We start from the raw sequence: 24120 nt of genomic DNA on the forward strand, positions 1-24120 counted from the left end.
TAGTATAGTGAGGGTGCAAAACTGTCTCCTGTCATATCCGATGTGTGGTCGACTTCATATTGATTTTTAGCATCAGCAAGAACAGGGTTAAAATTCACTGGCTTGCTCAGAGCAGGTATGATATATCACAGCACACAGCAGAAGGCGTAGTGGTGGTTTCATACTGTATCACTTTCATGGAGGAGGAAACTTCTTTTAACCCATTTGCTGCTGCCAAAAGCCACATGTATCTCAGCTTGGGGTTTCTATGCACGGAAGGGTGGGGCAGTGCTGGAAGAGTGTCTGTCTGATGACTTTTTGGCATATCACTGGCACTTTAGAAATTACTTCTACGTATCAAAGTGAAGCAAACAGACTATGTTTATTTGACAGTGTCATTGCTAGTTCCTGAGAGATGTAGTTTATTATCCTCTTCCCCCTAATATCTTTTGGCTTTAGATGCTTTAACCCCTTGATGCTGTGAAGGAAACAGTGAGATAAAACCCTGCTGGATAAAAAACAGTGGGTGGCTTGCTTTGTATTGATCTTTCAAATGTGCCAAGTGTTAAGGAATACAGATCTCATTGATTTGTAGTGGAGACTGTACCCTTAAAAAAAAAAAAAAAAAAAGGCAGGATTGAAAATTTGCTCCCTCCACCTTGATGGCAACAGGGAAAGGTTTATCCACCTAGCATTAACTTCTTGGGTACCAGTTCTCATCCAATACCTTCCAAACCAGACTCTGTCAGTCCTACAGCTGATAATACTTCTTAGCGCTGCATTTAGACCTGAAGGGAATATGTGTGTTTGTAGGGCAGCAATCAAAATCTGCATGTTTCTTTAGTCTGAAGTTTCAGGGTGCCTTTTGAAAGCCAGAATAAAAAAGGTGAGAAATTGTTCAGGCAAGGCAGTTATGTTTCTAGCCTGGGTAAACCAGGCGTAATGATAACTCTGTGAGAAAGCCTGGTCTCCTGAAAAGGCCAGTCTGGGTGCCCAGACAGGCACGAACCCCAAGCCAGAAGGTCAGTGCTGGCAAGGATGTGGGTCACTGCTAGCAGCATTGCAGCCCTTGGAAATGTGGGGAATCATCAGTTTCATTGCAATGAATTGCTAGGGCTGATTGTTAGGTGCTGTTTCCTAGGGTAAAGCATTTGTGAATTATCCAGGATATTCTCTCTCCTGTTTTTCTGATGTACAATTCTATTCATAGTTTTCTCTTCTACATGTCTTTCTGTTCTCGTAGTCCTTGTATTTTCTCTTTGGCTGAAGGATTCTTATCTAATAGGTTTTCCTGGCTAAATAAAATTCGTTAAAGGAATGCTTTACTTGTTAGTTTTTCTTAGTTGCTTTTAATACCATTTCCTGCTGGTATCAATTATCACTAGACTCATTGAAATAGAAAAACCTGAAGTAAATAGTGTATAAAATGCTTCAATTCTTGAAAAACACATCCAGCAATCTGTTTTTAGGTATGAGCAAGTCCCTTCTCTTCTACTTGGAATTTCACTTCCATTATCCAAGGGCAACAAGCCAAACTGCAGTCTCATTCTGATTTCATTAATGTTTTGCAAACTCTGTCTCAAGGACTAACCCTGCTTGCTGGGCTTGATGTCAAAATCCAAGGTTTTACTGCAGTGCTGGAGAAGGGGACGGAAAGGATGTCTCACAAATAGAAGTGATGGCATTGTTAGCAGAGGAGTAGAACTGCCTAGTTTTTACAGTATCAGTGGTAATGAGTCAAATTTTTTGACAATGTGATCCCCTCAGATGATGGTTTTCATCTTCTATGGAGATGTCTCTTATCTCCTGTGCACAGCAACTCATCAGAATTCTTATGGTCTCCCAAAAAGAAAGAAGTTTGTCAGCTATTTGCTAATAAATCAGAGTTGGTGAGGAGACTTTTTTTTATTTTTAAAATAATACCAATACATTTCATACACCTCTGACTTTTCATTTATTTTGACCTCCTCTTTTGATCTGGGTTTTTAAGATTCATGTTACAAATTGTTTCTTCTGGCTACAAAGAAGAAAGCAAGAAGTTATGCTGGCAAAAATGGAAATTATTTCATATCATTTATTGAAGGAGCAATAAGGGGCACTTACTTTAGAGACACTTAATTCTAGATTGACAAGACTTAAAAATCCTTTGGCTGCAGTGGTAGCACAGGGTGGGTTGGAATATCGAAAGAGAAACATTTTATTAGCTGATACAGAAAGGCAAGAGAAGGCAAAGCGTGGGGTGGCAATGAGGTGTGTTGGATTACAGTTTGTGGACTCTGGGGCATGCACCCAGAATGACGTGATGTTTGGCACTCGCCTTCATTTAGACGAATGAGATGGTGACCCAATGCGCCAAAGGTCTTCAAAAGCAACGTGGAGCGTCAGTTCCTGCCCAGGGCTCTCTTGTGAGAAGTGGCATCAGGACAGAGCTTGGGCACATGTGGTTGCCTCTGTCCTGAGATCATCATCCATTTTCTTAAACCCCCCTGGTTACACAGGCTTTGTCTTAGCACATGACAAAGGACGTAATGAAGGGGTTTGCTTTATGACTGTTTTAGGCTGGGTTTCAACATCCTCCATTTGTTTACGAGGATTAGATCACCACAGTTAATGTTGTCTTGTCCTATGAGTACCTGGAACAAGTTGGTTTTTTGAGCATCAGAATTAATGGTGCTGACCTTCTTGTTCATCTGTGTTTTGTGCTTGATGAAGAATTCTCAGTAAAGATTTTCCTGCTGTTTTAGTGATTAGAGAAACTACCTCCAAGTCAGTTTTTTCCGTGGCAAATAAGAGTCACCTGTTCTGGCTTTCCTTTCATTTGGGGTGTTGAGGGTGGTCTCTTGCAGGTTTGTCTCTTCTACTTGGATATCTGTTTTAATGTGACTTGTAGGAAGACTCTTACCTCTGCTTCTGCACCAAAGCGGGCTGCAAGTCATCCGTTAATTCTTAGCTAGGGAGAATGTAATCCACGTAAATCTGGTTTTCTGTGAGTAAGGCTGGAGCTAATATGTTGTGGTCCTGATGAAAGTTGTTTTCCTATGGGTTTATGTCTTGTGTACCTCTAGTCCCCTACCACATCTTCCATTACCTTTGCACCAGAGTATCCCAGTTTCTCTGTGGCCGTGTGCTGTCAGCTGGACTGGACACCGTGTGTGCTGGAGCTGCCCTGAGGTGCTGGTTGGCCGTTGTATGTGCGTACTGTCTGCCTGGAAGATCAGAGGCAGCAAGTGGTGAGGTTGTGTCAGTGTTTGCTATGTTTGGGGAAAGGGAGGACTAATTTCTGCTTTGTTTTTCATTTCTAGGAAGAAAATATGTTTCTGTCCTTCCCTCTTTGTTGAGCTATGTTTAAATGTTAAGAGTTAGGGACAGTTAGTTAACGGAAGTTTTGCTTAGTAACTTTAGGAAGGACTGTGTATAACCTGTCAAGACAATAACCATCAAAGCTCAGAAATGCAATGCAGGATGAACTAGACCAGAAGTTCAGTTCACGTGGCCTCAAGTGGAGGAAAAAGTGATTAGGTACAGGCCCATAGTTCCTGTGAAGGGCTGTAAGCTGCCAGGTTCATTTCTGAGAGCTTGTGTGTTCCTGCTCTTCCTTATTTTCTTTGTCTGTAAAACAGACAAATGCCAATGTACTCCTCAGTAGGGGTATTCATCAGCTTTGCAAAATGATTGAGGTCCTGGATTAGAGGGCGCTGCAGATGTGCAAGATTTGATCATGAGACTTAGTAAGGTGGTTTTTGTCTTGGCTGCAGTAACAAAGGTGGTTATGGTATTACGGTAGTAGCAGTACCAATAAAAAGGTGGTTATACATTTAGTAAAGTACTGGATTTCTCCTGTGTTCGGCCATCAACTTAACTCTTTCTGTGCAGCTCTTTGCTGTATAGAATTACATTGTGATCGTACATGTCTGCGATGGCTTTTAACATGATAATGAATAAATGACAGTCAATTCATCTGTCCTGTTTTATGGAAAAGGTGGCTGTTTCCTGATGGGTACTTACACTCGCATACCAAAGCTGGGAGGGCCAAAAGAGACTATGTCGCCAGTAGCATGCTAGGGAAAAAGCCTCCATAGCAGCAATGCTGCTGACTCATGCTTTACAAACCTGGAACATTCCCCGAAAGGCTGGAGATGCAGATTAACTGCTTTTCCCTGTCCTGGTCAGGGGACAATTAATTGTATTATTTGCCACCAGGTGAAGCCTCTAGATAGTTATTCACTGCTGCGTTTTCACTGACATTTTATGGAGTGCATTAGCATGGAGCTTGTGAGAAATCATGGGCAATTTATTTTAATACATTGGGTGTCAGTCAGTGCTAAATCACAGAAGCTATTTACGTTTGTTTTCTGAGTCATCCTGGTTCTTGCGATAAGGTGGTTTTTCAGTATGTGTGGTTAGTAAATTGGGTTCATCTTTTCTTTTCCTTGCTTTCTGAGTATATTTGCTCTTAAAAATACAAATGTATGGCTTAATTGGCTAAAAGAAAATGAGTCACATTTAAGAAAGTGCCTTTCTTTAGCCTTTTCATCATCAAGGGGAAGAGGTTCATGACTGCTAGAGACAGGAGTAGAGAGCAGCGGGGGAGAGATCACAGACCTGCGTTTTTAAATATCATTATAAAACTCCCCATGTCGTCCAGTGCCTGTGTCTTTGTGGTTCCTAAGTCGCTTCCATCCACATGCTGAAAGGGACCTCAGCACTGTGCTGCTCTGTATCGTAGCATTTAATACTGAAAAACTTCATCTTGTGGTGGAATCCGTAGCCCTGAGTTTGGCTAAGAAGAGAAAGATACGTGTGACAGCTCTGGGAACTTGTGTGTGGGACATCCTCTCCTTCCTCATCTCTGGTGTTTGAGTTACAGACATGGGAACAAATCTACAACTCATCTCTCTGAAAAGTTGCTTGCCAGATCCCTGCTGACTCCACGTACAGGGCAGCACAGTCCACTGCAGAGGTGGTGCAGTAGAGAGGAAATCATACTAAACCAGCATGTCATTTTTCCACTGGGGAAAGCCCCTACTTCAGCTAAGTAGCAAGGAGCACTGTTCACCTGCTCAGTGTGTTATGCTGCCAGGCAGTAGTGTCAGTCAGCCTGCTGTCAGGCACCGTGCGTAGTTCTGCAGCAGTTCATGGACTGTTACTGTCCTGCAACTGTATTTTATAACTGCTGTGTGTGTCAGGAAGAGCGATAAGCTTTTATTGGCATTTCTGCACTGATGATTTCCAAGATAAGATGTCCATGGAGTTAATTTGGAGTTTCATAAGGTTAAAAGCCTCTCTTGCCACTGTGGACTTTTCCAAATTCTCCTGCTATGTTTTTAAATATTTGAAACTGAAATATTGTGGAGAAAGGGCAGCAGGACTAGAAAACACAGGGCTGTAAGGATCTGGAGACTGATCAGGTTCTGCCTTTGGACACTCTGTCCCTGGAGAACATTCTGCCCTGTACAGGAATCAGTGCTGCTGCACCTTTCTTCCCTTCAACCCAGAGCTGGGCACACCAGGGAGCAATCTCACTGATAGCTCCAGCTTACTTTCATTTCTGTCTGAAAGCAAAGGCATAAAAATCCAGTCTGCAGTCACAGTCCACCTAAGTGGTCTTGGACTGGGGCCGGAGAAGGAGCAAACCCAGCAATATTCAATAATTTAGGACAGAGCTATCTGCTTTAGGATTTCCATAGTCACAGCAGTTTAACTGAGATCTGTTTAAGAAGGGATTTACTTGCATCAATCCAAAACCCTGCTCAGCACTTCTTAATGTGATTGCAGTGGCCCACCTGATGGATTTGGATTAGGGTCCTCCATATTGAGTTAATGCAGCATAAACCATGTTTATTATGATTCGAGATGGTTGATACCTGTATCGATAATTTGATGTCAAATCAGGGTTTAGTTCCTGCTGCAGTGTAAGTGTATGCCGACAAGTCTGTGTTGCTGGGGCTCATCCTGGCCAGCTGCAGAGATGCTCTGCTGGTCTCAGGACGAGCTGTCTGGTAAGGGCAGATCGCTGCCCCAATGGCATACTGCTCTGGTGACTGCCCTGTGCTCCTCAAATGTCACGTGTAGTCTGACTGTTGATCTTGTGTCTTTCTAAAGTTTATAGGAAGTCTGAAACACACATGCTTTGTTTTTAAATGAAACAAAGTGCAGCTGAATGTGCTGTGCAGTGAGCTTCTTGCTCAGAACACGTGCTTTGCTAGAGCCAACGTGCAGCTCCTACACTGTATGCTCTGAATCTCTAAAGGACAAGACAACAGTTGAGTAATCTTTTCTTGGTTTTAACAACATGATGATAAAACTAAAGGAATATTAGATGCCAAAGAATGACTCAAGATTGCACTGATAATATTTCTTTTTCATAGTCATGATAAGATAGAAGTTGAAGCAACAAATTGGGATGCTCAATAATGTGCTGAATGCCCTCAGAGAATACAGAAATCTGAGATATAGGATTTTGTGCTCCCTCCCTCACCCCATAGTCCTGTACATGTACTAAAGGGGCCTCCATTGCTGTTTAAAACACACCGGGATCAGCAGAGGCTTGTGCTCCCAGCACCTGATGATGCAGGCTCGCTGTTCTCAGGACTACTGTTCATGTGCCTCTGAGCAGGACCTCGGTTTCTCCTTGGATGGATGTGCAGTGCCTAGGAGAATTGAATCCCTTTCCCTGGGAAGTTGCCATGAAGTACTGCTGCAATACAGTTAAGCATATTAATAATCATTAAAATAAGAATTGGTGCTATTATTTGTAGTAGTGGTAATGAATTAGAAGAACAGTGGTACTTTTAATGGCAGCCATGAGACACAGATGGGATTGCTTACTGCAGCAACTTTTCCTGCAAAATATACAAAGTTCCTTTAAGTATTTAAAAGAACATGCATATTCTTAGGTTCGGTGTATTTAGTGTCCATTAGTAAAATGTCTTTCAGCGAACACTTGTGGAAGTAATTATGAAAAGGCACTGATGTATACAACTACTGAAAGTAGTTTTACAACTGTATAACTAGCCAGCATGAGTAAGATCTTTAAATACCATTGCTCACAAGTAAGAAACTTGAGCACTTTAGTGATTAATTATAGAACAGAAGGGACGGAAACTGTGCTCCATGATACAATTAATGCATCCATGTGGCTTCCAAACAGTATACAAATCAAGAATAATTCCCTGAAAGAACTCATTAAAGAATATTTGAATTGAGGGCCGGTGGGGGGAGAAGAAAGGAGATAAGTTCTCTGTGTCTGTATCACAGACAAAAGGGGTGTCATTCTGAACTGTTGTGCATCTCACTGGTCCCTACTCATTCTGCTGTGCACCGTCAGTGTTGTGTTTGCCAAGGGAGGATGTAAGAGCAGGGTAGTCAAAGATTTTGATCTTCCTAGTCTTTTTAGTATTATGTGGCTGTAGAACTCTGAGTACAGCAAGACTGGCTTGGAAGGATTCTTGAGAAGGTTTTTGTGAGCATATTGTTATTATGGCAGAATCCTGTTATTTTTATTGTTCTCGTCAAGTAACTTTCACCTCAGAATGATATTTACAGATCTACTGATGTTTAGAACCTGCCCTTTTTTTTGTGTATATATGCTGTCACTCCTCATTCATGTATTTTTACAGGAAATGCAATGTGTTTGATTTTATTTAGCATATTAAATGTAGGGAACAAGAGCAGGAGGGTGCGTTAAGTGTGGAGTTGGTGCTTGGCAGCCCAGGTGCATGTGAAGATCCCCCAGGCAGGAGGCTCTGCACAGCTCTGGTACTACAGTTAGCGTAGGCTGCATACATGGATGCCTTTGGGAAGGAGGGGCTGCACATGGCTAAGAGGTGCTTTCCAATTCTGCTGTCTCCATGCTGGTGACATTCTTCACCACATGTGAAGGCCACCGCTACTGCTGCCAGCTGTGTCGCTCCAGGACTGGGACACCAATGCTCCTGCACAGCAGGAATTGAGGCAATTGTGCATTTGCTAAAGATCCTGCAGTGTTCCTAAGGAAGATTTGGGGATGGGGAGCCCTTCTCCTGACATTGATTTGAGAGCTGTAGCAAAAAGACTTTCTGTCGTGTCCTGTTTTTCCTTTTATTCTTTTTGTTTTCATCTTTCAGTAATAAGGTGATCTGTGGGGATGAAATTACCTCTGTCTTCTGCTGCTTATGTTTAAAACAGGGCTCATGGAGGCTGAGGGCTATAGGGAGATCCTTTATAGGGAACGTGGCAGATGACTGTGGTTCTGTTCCAGAGACATCTCAAGCACTGGAGCCACCTCATTTACTTTTGGATTGTGATTTGATACCATCATGTCTGTGCAACCCAAAACTTATTTTTTGTTCTTAATCTGTGAAAGGTTAATCTGTCCCCAGCAGTGCAAACATAAGTGTTCAGCCATGACATCAGCTTTGCAAAATACTTTTTTATTTTCTCCCTAGAATATCATGGAGAAGAGCAGTGAGACATAAAGAAGGGATACAGTCAATTTTTTGCACCTGTGTCTACAAGTTCATTTACATTTTGTTAGTGTTTGCATTTACATTTTTCCAGACCTTGTTTTATTATGAAGAGCTCATGTAATAACACTGTCTTGACCCATAAAATGCCTTTCTGCAGTATCCAAACGGGCAGGAGAAATACTATAACAAACTATTCTTCCTAATATTAGTGAAGGGAATGCTGGAGTTAGAAGTATTTTTATGAGATTTATTGGAATAAAGTACTGGGGACAAACTAATTCCTGGAACAAATCCGCTTCTTTCTGTAACCAAATATGAATTTGGCCTGTGTATATATGTGTGTATAATTCTGAATAAAGTATACTTTAAATCCATAATGTTAGGGGAAAAATGGAGTATACCTTCTTTCCTCCAGAATTTCACTCAGTTTATAAAAAAACAGCATTTGGGCCTTTTTTAATGCTTTCTATATCTGTCAAAGGGGAGACATCTGTTTCTGTCTCATCAGGTAAAAGGTTATTTAGATGTTTTGAAATACTGTTACTGAAGTATTAATAAAATTGATAAAATGATTTTAAAAATACTCTTACTGGGCTTAATCCAGCACCTATGGAATTGACTGTTGACTTGAAAAGCCATAGGCTAAACTTGTAGTGAAGGATAGTCCCAGATATGAGCATCTCTTTTCCACTTGTAGTTCTGTTTGTATTGGTTACTAAATGTAGTGAGGGGCCCAGAGTGGTCACATGCATTCTGCCAAAAAATGTTACCACCTTTGGATTCAATTCATGTTACAGTGCTAATATGCTTCCTTGCAGTTACACTGCCTTTCCCCTTAAAACAAGGGAAAGAAATAGTTGTATAATAAACTGCCTCGTGGGAAAGAAAGTCATATGTTATGACAAAGCTTAAAAGGCTTTTGAGGATTTACAGCCGTGAGTGTTTATGAGAACAGAACCCAGAGCATTTTCATTTCCCAGCAATGCTGCTTGCAGAGATTATCATCAGATGGACATATATAAATATGAACTAGTGCAAAAAGTCAGGTGGAAGCAGGGGTACTCAGCCCCTGCAAGAAGCCGTAGCTGCTGCCCATGCTTGAAATGCTGACTGGCCCGGCTCACAGCAGAAAAGACTGTGGCACTCCGTCTCTGTGCAGAAAGGTTAAACCTGTGGATTGAAGTAATCCTTGCGATATTAAAAGCCCCAGTATTGCACTGTCTCAGGGGGAAGGGCCTGTCGGACTTCACAGAAACTTTCTGAGGTGGTCTGTCTCACCAGCCCCCAGTGCCTCCCCTCTGGCTTCTCCACTTGCCTCTGGCCACTGGTTTCTCAGGCTCGTCAGCACCTTTTGCTTTTGGTAAAATGCTCCTCATAGCAGAACTTGGCTTTGGATCTGAGGCCATTGGCTACTTAGTGTAATTAAGTCTATCACCAATCCATGTCATTCAAAATTCACTGCAGCCTGCTGTCTCTGGCCACCCCAGCTGACACTGATGGTTTTCTGTTGCTTTTGTCCTGTATCTGTGACTGATTCACTCTTGTCTGTATAGAAAGCCTGCCTGGGGACATCTTGCATCTCTGAATTGAAATGGACATCATTCGTGCAGCCCTCTGCCATCCATGGCAGCTTGTCTTCACTGAGGCTCAGAAATCTGATGAAACTCTGGGCTTACCAGCCTGGCCGCTGCATTTCCAAGGCTGTGCTGCTCTGCCTTCCCCAAAACTGTGCCTCTTTGTCCTGGTGTCCTGCACATGTGTTTACAAGGCACAGAGGCATAGCTTGTCACTGCTGGGCAGGAGCATCTGTCCCAGGCCTTGCTTATTTTGCACTTGATGGAGAGAATGGTCAAATTTGTAAATGAGAGCATGGAAGTTAAAACCGTGACCTCTGCACCTGTTTCAGGTTAGAGGGCTCCATGCGATGAGAGCCAGTCTTTGAATCAGCACATGTCTAGAGCTGGGGTGGTGTAAGAAGACCTCCGATCTGTTTAAATAGACTTGATGGCTATTGTGCGGCTGCCATCTGTCCCCTTTCACTCAGGATGACTTTGTTTTACTGCTATCTTTAACCAAATCTTACTCGGTCTCTGAGCTGCTAGTCATTCTGCATTCATTGTTGGACAAAAGAGCTGCCACTTTTCTTAACAGAAAACAATCTTACTACACTAGTGGTAAATGAGCTTTTCCCCCTGCTTTTTGGCTTGAATGCCTTTCTGTGCAAGAAATGTGATTAATAGCAGGGTCCTCACTGTGGCGTTTATCATCCTTATTAACCACTGCACTTTAATAGGGTGCTTTGCTTTAAACAAGACAGTAGCCATTAAGCATTGAAAGCCAAAACACATTTTATGATTTAATATATTAGAAGGAAAACAAATGGAAGGTTTGGAGAAGAACAAGTGTTAGACCTGGAAGATGCTTCAGGGAACTCTAAAAATTTTGCTAGCAAGAGCTGAGAGGTTTAAAGGAGTTTTAAAGTGTGCTAACAGTAATAAAAACGTAACATACTATAGACACTGTTCATTGTGCCAGTTCGTATCCCAGCCAGTCTCTTACCTGCTGTCAGGAGAATACTGATTCGTTAGCCAGTGGCTGGTTCGGCTGCCTGCGTGGCTGTGTTGAGCAGACTGAAGGTCTTTGCATATCTGGGTGAGTTCCAAAGCCAGTTACATGCAGCAGCTGCAGAAGGTCTGCAGCACTGCACACGAGTGGGAACAGGAGTTGATCTGCAGTTCATGTTTTATTGATCTGTTCTATCCAGGTGCTCTCAACAACAGCAATAAAGGCTTTTGAAGAGCTACAAACACTGAAGTGCCCAAGTGAAATTCTTCCTTTTGACAAATAGTCCAAGTCATCAGAATTTTCATAAGTGCAAGAAAGCAGGAATATTCTGGAAGATTTCTGGAGGTATTTGTCATCTCCAGGGGGAGGTTAAGCCCATGCAACTTCAGAGTCTCCCTGTTGCTGTTGAAGATGTCCTCCCACTGTTGTGTTCCTGAGAGCTGCAAGGTAGCCCTGTGGTTTTGCAGAGATGGGAGACTATTGAATTATCCTCAGGTACTTAACACAGCCTGTCTTTGTCAGTGCATGTCTGTGGGTTAAAAATTGAACAGTGTCTTAGCCCACTCTACAGCAAAATCCTGTACAGCTTTCTGTGCTGATAGGCTTATGGAAAGGGGTGAGTCCTTCAGCTTGTGAAATGTGGCAATGCTCTCAGGACATTGCTTCCTTCAGCAGAGGTGAAAGTTGGAAGGTGGTTGGTGCATGTGTGGGTTAGCGAACAACTGAATTTTGAGGTCTTTGCTGTTACATGTTGGTCTCTTTTTGCTAGTTCCCTGTCACATTCACATTCAGGACAGGAGGAGGAAGGACTGCGAGACTGCTGCAGTCTGACTTCAGCAAAACTAAGGAACAAGGATGAAGCAGTCAGAGAAGTGTAAAAGAAAATATCAGTGATTGTAGATGGTTAGGCACACTGAATAAAACAGTGAGAGTTGAGAAACTGGTATGGGGACACTGAAACACAATGCAGTTGCACATATGAAAATATATGCTTAGTTACTAAGTATGCCTTACTGGGTGTGATTTTTAAGTTTGAAGAAATGGAACAATTGCTACTCTTGGAGAATAAAAAAAAAAATAATTAGAGAAAATAAACACTTCAGGTAAAAGACTACTTTCTTTTTTTCCACCCTGCAGCACATACTGTATATGTAAAATGTCAGGAAGACAGGTGTTCCCAGGGCTTGCAGCACATTGATCCGCAGTACTGCTGTGGGAGCCTGTCGCCACATCTCCCAGCTGCCTGCGGAAATGGGCACTTGGAGACTGTCCAGCAGCAATTGCATGTTTGCTGACTATTGCTGGGGTCATCTTGCATTTACAATTTTCCCCACTTCAGTGTTTCAGGACAGTTTTTTTGTCTTTTCAGGCTCCAGTCATGCAACTGGTGATCCTTGCAAGCCCCAGTGATTTAATCCTGCTTACCCTGGTTGCAATTTCTGGGAGGGGGAGAGGAGGAGGGTAGAGATGAAGGAGCAATCTGCAGCCTTTAAGTAGCTTATGTAATGGGGCAACTATACAATGCTTAATATAAAGAGTTCTTTAGATGCTATTACACAAAATTGCTTGCATGAAGACAGTTTTCTCCTAGATCTCTTTCACTGACTGCTCTGTAAGTTAGAGTAATTTAATTCCTGCTTTCACACCTGACTGCATTACTTGGCTTTCTTACCTAGAAAATGTGGGGAAAACCCCAAAGCCTTCATGTTTCTGGAGGCTATGAGGTAGATACCTAAAATGTATACATTTATATAGTTATCTAAAGTCTCTATATGCCCTATATTGGCTTGAAAATAGAGTGACTAGGTCAGTCACTTGCCAAGGTTGTACCTAGGCCTTGCAAAAAGATTGCAGTCCTCCCAAGGGATTCACAGGTTGAAGGCATTGCTGTGAGAATATGCTGTTGATGGGGTAAGTGCAAAGAGCTAAGTGACAGTGCTTGGTGTTTTGGAGCAAGAAAAGCACTGCGGTCTGTAACATGGGAGGGCACTAGTCTAGCAAGTGCTTGCATAAGCAGAAATGGCAAATGCTTCTATGCTGATATTTTAAACACCAGAAATTAACATTTTTTTTTACTGCCTGAAAATCACTGTATGTAAAACTTGGTATTAGGGCCAAAGGTGTATTGCACAGCATCTGTTAGATGAAATTCCTGTGGGCAACTTGCGTCTTAAAACTGCCAGGAAAGCCACTTCAAGGGTGAATCCTATTTGATTGTGTCAAGGCAGAGCTATCAAAAGACCTGGGTTTGGTTGTTTCCTGGCCTAGTAAAGACCCAGTTGTTGGTATGGAAGGCCAAAAAAATATAAATGCTCCTGGACTCAAGGCAGTGAACTCCATACTGCTGTGTTCTGTATTCCCTCAGAGAGCTGAGATCTAACAACTGATCCTAGCACTTCAATATGCAGCTTCACCTTCCTGCTGCTCATTCTATTTCTTGAATCATCTAACCTTGCCATTGCATGGGGTGAATTTGTGTGTAGTTTTGTGCAGCCAGTTCAGTAGCTTTGTCTGCATGCAAAACTGTCTCATTTGACCCATGCATGCATTAAGGGGCTATGGATGATTAAACAAATGTGCATTTTCTTTGTTATATGGTCTAAGAAACTCTGATGTTTCCTTCATTCTGGGACCATGTCCCTCTTCTTTTCAGTCCACCTGTCTCTTAGGTCTGTGGAGATCTTGATGTTGTGTGGGTTCTCTTGTTTGGTATTGTATCACTCAGGTACGATGCTCTGAGGGTTCTCAGCCTTCATTTGCGAGTTCCCTTTCAGGAGGGAGAACTCTCCCTGGCTCTCGGTGCTGTCCACAGGGGCAAATATGCAGCTCCTAGACGCAGCTTCTGTGCACGACTGCATCCAAGAGGGAAAGAGATTTGCTTCCTCTGAGGATATACACCATGTTGCTGCTGAAGAAGCTGGTAGCTGTCGTTGCACCATAGCTGTGAGACCAGCTTGTGATGGATTCCTGAAATCATCTTTTAGGTCCTAGTCTTTCCTGATAGAACAGAATGATCCTTTTGAAGACTTTCCTTAAGCTCAGGGGAACACAGGATTAGATGAAAAGATGCTTCCCCTCTTCTCCTTGTGTATTTTGTGGGAAGTGTATGATGGTATCAACAGAACTTGGTTCAAAGCCTGTTGAAACCAGCTGTTTATCAGCTTCAGTGTGTTTTGTATTGGGTCGCTAAGGAGCTGCTTTAATCAATGAAGAGAGCACACTGGGCTAATTTAGGTACTGGCATGAGAAAGGCTGATCTTGCTATTGGGAACATTTTTTGCTGAGGTCCGTAGATGAAGACAGTGGCTCTTTGGGTTCCCTTTCACTGTGAAGGGAAGGAGAGGCAACCTGCCTGCAGGGCAGGAGGCAGCTCAGCCTGTAAGCCAGACAGGAAGGCACGTCAAATGACAACGTGCACAGCATGCGCAGTGACTTGGACAAAGTGGAGCTGGACTGCCTGACCTACTTGACTTAGAACTGCTGCAGTTGGTCTTGTTTTGAGAGAAGATGGAGTAAACATGGGGTTTTTGTTTGTTGGTTGGTTTTGTTTGTTTGTTTGTTTTTTTTAACAGGTGACCTGTGAGGTAAAGATGAGGAAAGTTAATTGGAATTGTCACCACAGAGTCTGTTGCCAGAGGGTGTCATTATGCTGAAAAGTGACATTAATGGTGTTGGCAGAATGGTACAATTTATTATTTAATATTAACTACTAAAATTTGCCTCCTAGTTATTTATTCATGCTGAGCTGGTAGAGCTCTGGCTTGCTGTGGTTCCCAAATTGCCATTTCCTCTAAAAACCTCATGGCTGTTGTGAATACACTTGTAATACAACCCTTACATCTTAAAAGTTGTAAACATCGGCATTTTGCTGGCAGTATCTCTTTCTTGGTTGATCATCTTTAGTAAATTTGTTTAATGATATTCCATACATTGCTGGTTAAGGTAGACTGGTAGTGTTGATGTGAAGGTGTTTAGATATATCTTATGCTTATACAAGTGAAGATGTTTCAATTCACATATTTACATAATAATAATGAATATGTAGGCAGTAATTGTGATGGACTTGAATGTTTGAAGGTAAGAATGGTGAGGGGAAATACCAAAAAGGCTGTTTAAAATAAATTGCCTTTCTTCCGAGTGGCTTAATACCACCACACGTGGCTGTGTGGGCTCAACCTTAAAAATGAAACTCACATTGAAATGCTTTCATTTCCATATTAAAACGATTTGTGTGATTTTATTGACTGGTTGCAAACAGTGCGTTAAAGCATATGCCATCAAAATTAGGGCACTGTTTCCTACAGTGTAGTTACTTCTGCATGTTATTTACTCTTTCCATCTACGGAATCCCAGTGGCAGAAGTCCCTACATACGTTCTCCATAAACCCACCAAGGCTGTGTGTTTTATACAGGATGGGGCTTGTTAACAAAGTGAAAATGGTACAGACTTTTGAGATGGCTTTTAGATTTCTCGTCAAGGCTTCAGGATTTCAGAAAAATGTTAGAAATTATGAGTCCCCATTTGGACACCTTCTCGGCTGTTGGAGGATGCTGGAAGTTGGACACAAGCTTTGAAATGATGGCATTTGTAGGACAGACCACGGTGAATATCCTCCTGTCATTCCCTGGTGAGCTCCTGTAACAGTTGCCAGTTAATGCTGTTTTCCTTTTAAGCTGTCTATCTCACTTTTTGAAATGATTTTCCATCAGTTGGATCTAGTAATAGTAGTAAAAGTTAATGTTATGGAAGCAACTTCTAGCAGGGGATCCTTTGGGCTCAATTGTAATCAGTAAGCTCCTTCCTTTGCAACTGGTGTGATGGTGTTGCATGGTTTAAAAGGTAATTGGCACCTTGTGCTCCTCAGGACTCTCCTGTGGTGGCAGGTGGGATGACTGCGAGCAGCTTGGGAGGTACATGAAGAGATGCATCTTTCTGCTGATCTGCTTTCACCAGTGGACAGCAGGATGGGAGCTGGGGCTTTGCTGTCCTCTGATACACAGGTGTAGGGAGGCAAGTCTCAATCTCAGACGGGTCCATGAGGCCATAGGTGCCCTGCTGCAGAGTGAGCCACTGAGATAATAGAATATAGCAAAATCAAACTTTGATCCAGTAATTACTGATACATAAGGGGTTGGTTTCACCTAGTTGTGCAGTGGCCAAGTAGAGGTTGTGTGACAGCAGGAGGATGTAGCCTGATTAAGGTAAATTGATTATTTATCTTGTGACCCCGAACATGTGTACTGAGTTACATGAGATTAATTCTGTCTTCTCTTTTTCAGAGTTTATGGCCCTACTGTAACATGTGTTCAGGATGAGTTGTGTCCTTGTTTACTTCTGGTGGAGGCTGTTATTGGACACCATATGTCTCTACAGAATTCAGACACAAATTTTTGGTAGTGTTATTTTGGTGGCAGCTTCTTCTCTCTTTATGCCTTTGTTTTTCCTGAGCAAAGAGCAACATGGTATAGTTCTGCCTCTATAAGATAGACTGGACTTAGTGATTTTTCAGTAGGAAGCCTTTTAACTTCTCTATTTCAGCCTTAATTCCTGTCTCCCACTATCCTCATCCTCAAGCTGGGATGCAGCACAGTGTGCAGCACTCAGCCTCTGGGCTCTTTCACCACAGGAGGGAAGATGATGGTTTCCCTCTAGTAATTTTGGACTAATGCCCCTATGATATAAAAGACCATGGCAGTCAATAAGGAGAACAAAATACAGCTTCACAAAAATATGCTCAGCCAGGAGACAATTCATTTTGAAAACAGTTTTAATTGGTTGGAGTAATTTGGGGTGAGCTATTTCACATGTCATATGTTTCCTGAGAAATGGACTGGCTCGGTAATAAGAGGTCATCAGAAAATTTGTGCTACACACGTGGATGCAAGGGGCTTGAAGAAATGAAACCTTAATAAAGGCTGATACTGTCTGAATAACCTCAAAGGGGGTTCAGTTCAGACACTTTGTAGTTTCCAGGAGTACCAACAGTTCTGCTGCCATCACCAGGTATTGTCCTGATGATCAGACTTTGAGGTCTACTTAAACCAGCTTCTGCTTTGAGGCCATACCCTCAGTTGGTACCATCTAGGGTTGTGCCATTTAGGTCACTGTGACTGTTTTGAGTCGGGTCAGGTGACAATGTACCACTTTAGGCAGAGACAGAGTTCTGGGCAGGTATACGTGGAGAAGCGCAGGTGTGATTAAGGTAGGTGCAGTTGTATTAATAAGGTACAGTTGCATTTTTCTGATATCTGGTGATGTCATTACCATATATGGTGTCATCCTCTCATTGACAGATCCAACCCAGTCCTGTTCCCATAGTCTTTTGGCATCATCCCTAAAACACACTTAGAACTGGGGAGACCATGTCCCCAAAGGAGGGAGCATGTGTGCTGGGTATCTGTTACCTGATGTTCTTTCTTCTTACACGGTTGGGTCCTCATCCAGCGGGAGAGAGAAAACAATACTGCGTCATGGCCAGTCAGATGAGGAGGTAGATATTCCATCTTTTTGATGGAGAATAGTGTTCAGCAAAATGTCCTGCTCCATGCTAAAAGGAAAGGTAGCAATAAGGACTCGCTTTCCATTTGTAATAGCTAACTGAACAAGGTTTTCCTTCCTTTCATGCCTCCAGTTTGGCTGTTGCCTCCTTCAGTCCTCCAGGCAACTTTTTCTGATCAATATGCAGCTGGAGGATGCTGTCAGCACCTGAAAGGTGAGACTTCCACCAACAAGAGGAAGGAGGGGGCAGACAAAGCTCCCTGCTACTCTGTTGCTCATTTCCTGGTTTTGTGTGTTTCGCAATTCCTACAAACCCCAGAGAAATCTGTTTCTTAATGCCTGAGAATAAGAAGCAGGAGAGCACTGGGATTTCTTAGTCTGCATTCAAAATACCATGACTTCTAATCATCTCAAAGCAAGAGACATGAAAGCTCCTTCCAGAGAGATGTCACAAAAGGTCACACGTTTTTCTTTGAATGATGAGCAGTGCTTTTAAAGGAGCTTAAGATAAACTTCAAGCCTACGGCCCATATGATCTGTTTACTGCATACAGAGGCTGCAGCCCTTAGCTAAGCAGAAGCGGTGATTCTGTTGTTAGAGCTCAGATTGGAACTCAGAAAATCTTGCATGCACTTCCCTGGTGTGCTGTAGAGCCTGTGCATGTTTTCAGGCGAGGCATTTTATCTTCCTTGGCCTCAATTCTTAATCTTTAACCAAAAAAAAAGTGTGTGTGTGGGGGAACAGACAATACACCACAGTTGTTAAAACTAATTTCCTTGAAAATGAATCTACAGATAATCCTCAAAAATCAGAGGCGGGGAGCAGGCAATAGCACAACAGCTGAGGAATAGGAGACAGGTTATGGAAGACCAAAGGCAGATAATTTTCCTGTTGTATAACTTCTATATAAGCATAGTCTGCACTGATGCTGAAATACAAATAGTTCATTTATTACAGAGACCCTCTGATTCATAAATACGGGTACGTAGTAAGAACTGGCATTTCCTTTTCTGTTTTTTGTTTGTCCATGTTGGGCTGTAAACTCTTTAAGGAGCAGCACCTTTTCTCAGTGTGTGCGCTGCCTACTGTAATGGGTCCCACTCTCAGCCACAACCTGCATGTGTTAAGGGTGTACTTAGCATGTAGGTAAAGCTAGTCGTAAGTAGGATTGGATCCTACAAAGTTATTGGTACTTGCTCAGATGATTAGAGCTGAGGAAACCATGGGATACAGAACTCAATGGCAGTCTGCTGGAAAAAATAAAGTCTTCCAGGTCCTGTGGTTGAAGGGAAAATCTTATTCTTCTGAGTTCAGGCTGCTTATTCCCTGGTCCTGATCTACAAGAAGGCAGCTAGAAAAGCTTGAGCTGGCTTAGTTCCACCCTGGGGATCTGTAAGCTGCAGTGCAGGGCTCACTCCAAGAGTGAGATGGAGCTCATGCTGAGCTCAGGATGCACAGGCCTGTCTGACCTGAGTCCAGCAGCTGCTTTCCAACAGTGCATGGTTCTGTGCTTCCAATAAAGAGAACCCATGGCTATAGCATCTGGCAGCACTGTGAGGTGCCTGGCTAATCATGTTGCTGGGATCTGCTGATATCTTCCACATCCACAGAAAGAGCACCTGCAGGGCTTTTTGTCTCTGCACAGCACCCATGGAAACTTGCTGTTCCTCTTGGCTAAGAAAGTTTTGATGTATCACTTGTCTTGCTTATCCTTTTCTAGCACAGAAGTTTGCCCTCAGCAGAGCTCATTGCCTGACAGATGGTCAACCAGGAGCAATCCCTGAACTTTAGACCGAGGACTGCAAGTGTTATCATGTCCGTTTACATGCGATATGATGGGCAGAAAATTATTCTAGAGGTGAAAGTAAGGCCTTTATTCATGGCATCATGTTCTATCCCTAAGCAATATGGTTCATCCTCTTCTGTTAAGGAGATGTAGTATCTCTTTACAGTTATGGAAATAGTTTTTGGGCTATAGGGTGTTTTTTAAAATAGTAATATCCTCAAAATAGTAAAAAAATCGTTTGCGAACACATCAGTGCAGAAATAGTGATTCTCGTTATTGTGTTTTTCATTGCTATATACGAGTGCTTTTAAATAGAAAATGTGCTTTCTATTGTTCCTTAATGTTGTCTCCATTTTCAAATGTGTGAATTGAAAGTGGATCAAGAATGTAAGAGAAATACCTGCCAGCTGGGCAGAAGTGCTAGTTGTGTTTTCTTCAGGACTTTCCATGCTATGTGTGACTAAATTAGCAAGAGGTCTACACTGTGCTCAACTACATGAAATCTGCTGTTAAAGAAGGTTGCAGCTGTTGTGGTCAAATGGGTCAGTAACTTTTGTTTTTCAGTCACTTTCTTTAATCTTTATTGAGATATTTTATGTAATGTGACATAGCGTTTTAAAGAAGCTATTATGCACTTCTGAATAATTGGCTTCTGTTTTAAAAGCTCACCAAGTTTTACATGCTAGCTCTAAAAAACAAGCAAGTTTGCTAGGTGAATTAGGTAATAAAACACTTGTTTTTGAAGTTGTTCCAACAGGTGTTTGGTGTTAATGGCTTTGCTATGACCCATAAAGTCTGTAATCTTAAGGTCAAAACGTTATTTTTGACTTGTTCTGCCTTCATAAAAGTATTGCAATCAGTGATGTCTTTTGTTGGAGAAAATGTGGTGCTGTGAGTAACCGTTGCAGCCTGTACTTATGTAGTCTCCAGCTAGTGAAGTACAGCTTTCAGCCTGTAAATCACTTCCTGAGATTGGTCAGCTTAGGAAAAAGCATTGTTATTTTAATGCATTTTGATACAATCAGAAGCATGTGCTGCTGAGAGAGAATAATAATTTTCTTTACAGGGATTTAGTTTCGAGAGGGTAGAAATCTGTATTCGCCCTGCTTTTCTTGTTGGCTTGCCACTTGCTGAGTGTTTTCAGATGTGCCATAAAGTTTTTTTTGAGGGAGGAAATAAGGCACCTAATACTTTCTACTGTATTGCACCATGGTTTCTCATCTCCTTAGCACTGTCTGCTTGCTTAATCATAAGCCAATTAAAGTATAATAACGGAACACACTTTTGAACTGATCTTAAATAAAGTGAATTATCAGAGAAAGAGTGATATAAAATTGAGAGGACGAACCATGAGCATTTTGGCTGGCAGTATAGTCTGTGCCTCCTGCAGTACTGGTTCTTGATGTTCATGATGATTTTCTCTCATTTTGTCTGGTCACCAGCAGCAGGATTTTCAGAGGAGGGAAGGGGATATACCATAGGGATTTAACACAGCCTCAGAACCCTTTGAACTTCCTCTGGTTTCTGTTTCACTGCTTGGTCTTGAACTAGTGTCATGTCACAATGTTATCAGGTGTTAATTAGTTCCCTGTTGGGAAATGCCAGTATCAAACAGGAGCTGAGGCAGGTCTGGCAGAACCTCTGTGGTAGAGACTCCCTCCCACCCTGGGGCAGTGGTGGGTAAGCCCATGGTGAGGTGCAGGGCTTCACCCTGGAAGTGGTGACACCTTGGCAGATCAGTGCTCACCAGGCCATCTCTTAAACTTATTGTTGGAACCAAGGCCTTTTACATGAACATTGACATTTGATACTCAAAACCTCCATCATTTGCAAAAAGTTGCCTTTGGATTTGCAGATTCCATGTTAGGGTAGTGGTGAGGTGGTGGGCAGTAACGAGTAGTGACAATTACTGCTTCATCTGGTGACTCTTTTGCCCTGCCCATGGTGGCCAGGTCGTGCAGGCTTCAGTACCCAGTATTGACCACTTGAGCTTTGTGAAGCAGTGAATGATGACAAATCTTCTGCAGCTACAGGCAGTTGCTGTCACAGGCTCATCTTAGCTGAGCAGATGGCTGTAAAACAAGAGGCAGTGGTATTTGGCTAGGATTTCTAGACCCCGGAGCCACAGGATGTCTTTCCAAAATGTAGGAACCTCAACACAGCTTCTGGCTTCTAACAAAAGTAGTTAAAATCTAGCAATATGTTTTGATTATGGGGAAAAAAAGGTGAAACAGTTCTTCATGAAACCCCAATATAGTAGTCTCCCACTTCTGGCAGCTTCTAGTTATTTTAAACTTTGTGAAAGATGTAGGGTGTTTTATTAAAGTAAACAAAGTTATCTGAAATGAGTGGTCTGAAAGTAAAACACTCCTGTTTTTACTAAATGCCTAAACTTTAATAAGGACATGCAAGTGTGTATTCTTTATGGGTATGCTGGCCTCAGCTTGACCTCAGCTAGCCATCTGGATCCATATTTCTTAATAACATATAGTCTGCTGAATTTGGCTTTTCTAACTTATAGCTTAAGCTATTAAATACAGAACATTTGGTTTCACAGGAACTACATGATTTTCAAATAAACAAGTGGTTGGAATATATACATTACTAGAGAGAGTCTCATAGCAAACTCTTCTCCCAAATGAAAGCAGGTCAGTTTTTCCTGTCTTATCTTTGGGGAAAGTGAAAAAGGATTTGTTTCCCAGAGTTAGGTTTGGAGTTGATGTTGAAGCTAAGAAGTTGAGCTTAATGGAGTTTTTCTAATCTCTTTTTTTAATTAGAAAAGAAACTACTCATAAAATGAAAACTGTTCTTGGGAAAGGATTAGTTTCAAAAACTTCCCATTCCTGAAAAATTCCTCCACCTTCTTCTGATTTTAAAGTGCCTTTTTTCAGACATCTTGAAAATGGGAGAAAAAAAGTCATTCAGTTTGGAATAGCTCAAATTTCTGAATGAAAACTCAACATAAAGAAAAATTGAGGAAACCACAGTTGAAACTTCTCAGTTGGCCTAGCCTGAAATGTGCAGTGATGTTTGGGTTTTTTGTTTTTCTTTAATATATCTTGAGCTTGGATTGAGAAAACATTTCAGAAACCCTGTGGGACCTGGCAAGGTGATCCCTGCCAGCTCTGGGCATCAGTGATCAGAGCAGCACCAGTACAAGCAGTGCTGATCTACCCAGGGAATTCCTACCTGGTTCAGTGCAACTGGGTAAGGAAACCCAAACTCAGGGTTCACAAGCAGTGTGGCTGCTTTGCCTGGCACCTTGTCCTAGCTGCAAACCTCCATGTTTCAACAAGGCTCGGCCTGGGCTTCTACTGCTGCTGGAACTTACAGGGTTCCATAGCACGAGGGGACCTCTCCAATAGCTGCCAGTTTACTGGAACACGATAAAGGATAGTTCAGAGTTTCTTTAGAAGCAAAAGAATCAGCATATTAAAATTAAAAAAAAAAAGGAGGAAAAAAAGTTGGGCAGCAGCAAGACTTGTGTCATTAGCTTTATTTATGAGCACAGTGTTTTGTTCCAGCCCTGCTGCCCATGTCCTGAGCAGAAAGAGCGCTGAAGATGAAGTAGGATTTTTCATAAGAGCAGACAGGCAGAGTGGGTTAATGACAGGATGCACTTACAAGTGCCCACGAACCCCAAACACAGCTGGAAAGTGTGATTGCTGCTCCCAGCTGTGAGGCTGACCCTTTGTGCTGCTTGTTATAGACAGGGACTAGGGTGTTGGCAAGAGACTGTGTGGGACAGCATCCACCAGAGCCTGTGGAGGGTAAATGAGCTGGGGAGTGGGTGTTTGTGGACCCCAAGGGAGTGAAGGAGTCAGAGCTCTGTGCTGTGTGTTGGGCTCCAGACTTTTTATGAATTGTATAAATGGAGGATGACAGACTTGCTGAGTATAATGGTCTAAACTCTGCAACTAGAAACTGTTTACATATCAGTTTTGGAGAGATCTGAGCCTGGCCTTGACAGCCTCACTGGAAGCACCCACAGTCTGTTTTGCAACCTCTACTTCAGCTTGAAATTCTGTTTTATGACAGCCTCCTGCTCAATCTCAACACTATATTTACAGATTAGTTACCTGCATACAGTGAGATAGCTGTGCTTTAGTTCTTATCAGCTGAACACAACTGTACTTTACTGTAGACAGGCAAGGGCTTTCATGTAACCTAGAGAGTGGAAGAAGAGATTTTGCCAATATTTTCTTGATTTCTGTGTTAGATACAAAAGTAAGAGCTTATGTTTTTAGGGAATCCAGGGACCGAGGCTCTTAGGAGCTGGACAACTATTGTAGTTCATACTCTTTGGACAATTTTCTTGCTGTTGCACCTCTGGGGACCATGCGACTATGGCAGTTGTGAGATCCATGTCCCACAAATATCACTGATCTTTTGATGAAATTGGCGTTTCTTACCAAATGCCTGCTAGGCAGATGTCATTGGAGTTTGCTGCTCTTAAGAGTTTAATAAGGAGGAGGGAAAAGCTAGGTGGACAGTGCAATGAGCGGAAAACAGGAGAAGGGGCAGGGCTGGATGTGAGTGTGCTGGTGCCAACTGCCCTATGTTGTGCAGCTGAACATGAGGCTGCTGACAAGTCCTGCTTCACAGCGGAAACATTCCTCCATGGCTGGTTCTGCTGTCATGTTCTCTCTGGCATGGAGCATTGCTTATTTACTGAAGTCATCAGCAGGTTAGTAGTTTTTCCACAAAGCAGGAACCAGATGCATGTTAAGAGGAATTTTATGGCAAGTGTGATTGCTTCAGCAGTCCCTAGCTTGGGAGACACAGTCTATTTTTATGAGCATTGACACCAGTCAAGCAGAAAATAAAGTGATGCTGTATTTCAC

General features: G+C 42.4%; 1 protein-coding gene across 46 annotated transcripts in view; it reads left to right on the top strand.

Moving 5' to 3' along the window:
- Positions 1-24120, top strand: part of MAP2 (microtubule associated protein 2) — a 225915-nt gene that overhangs the window by 93281 nt on the left and 108514 nt on the right. The gene's annotated exons all lie outside the window — the stretch shown is intronic.

Source organism: Patagioenas fasciata, chromosome 7 (genome assembly GCF_037038585.1).
Source record: "Patagioenas fasciata isolate bPatFas1 chromosome 7, bPatFas1.hap1, whole genome shotgun sequence".
Taxonomy (NCBI): Eukaryota; Metazoa; Chordata; class Aves; order Columbiformes; family Columbidae; genus Patagioenas; species Patagioenas fasciata.